Genomic DNA, 560 nt, shown 5'->3' on the forward strand with positions numbered 1-560 from the left:
AGAAAAGAGAGACTTGGTATTTATTCTCGTCTATTATATCGGCTTAAGGCTAACAAAGTCCGCGTGTCGTGCAGTGCTATAGGTATGCGGGCATTGGATATGAGTGCTCGCTGTGGCTGGCTGGCTGGTTCAATCCCGCCGCTTCATCACCACCACCACCACCACCACCACAGCCGTCCCCTCGCAGCACAATGACGCCTGGCCAGGATTGAGTCGATTACGTCACCGCCTTGGTTTCAATCCTCGTAATTTACAGACACAAAGAGCAGCAGCCACCCATTTTTACCATGCAGTATAGTGCTTCTTGAAATTAGTTGTCGTAAACTCGTGCCGTCAATACCTTTATGCATAACACCGCACTCTGTAAAGCGGTAATTACTGATGATTTGTGGTGGCGTAATGCCCTTCCCCTCCGCCACGAGAAACCTGTGTCTTTTCTTATTCACGTAAGCACCGTCGCATTGATCTCATTAAATATTTCCAGGTGAGGTCAATAGTTCGTACTTCTCAACGCGACGCTCCAGTGAGAAGCAGGACACGCGGGTGGACACACACACACA

Source organism: Scylla paramamosain, chromosome 21 (assembly GCF_035594125.1).
Source record: "Scylla paramamosain isolate STU-SP2022 chromosome 21, ASM3559412v1, whole genome shotgun sequence".
In the NCBI taxonomy this organism is placed as follows: Eukaryota; Metazoa; Arthropoda; class Malacostraca; order Decapoda; family Portunidae; genus Scylla; species Scylla paramamosain.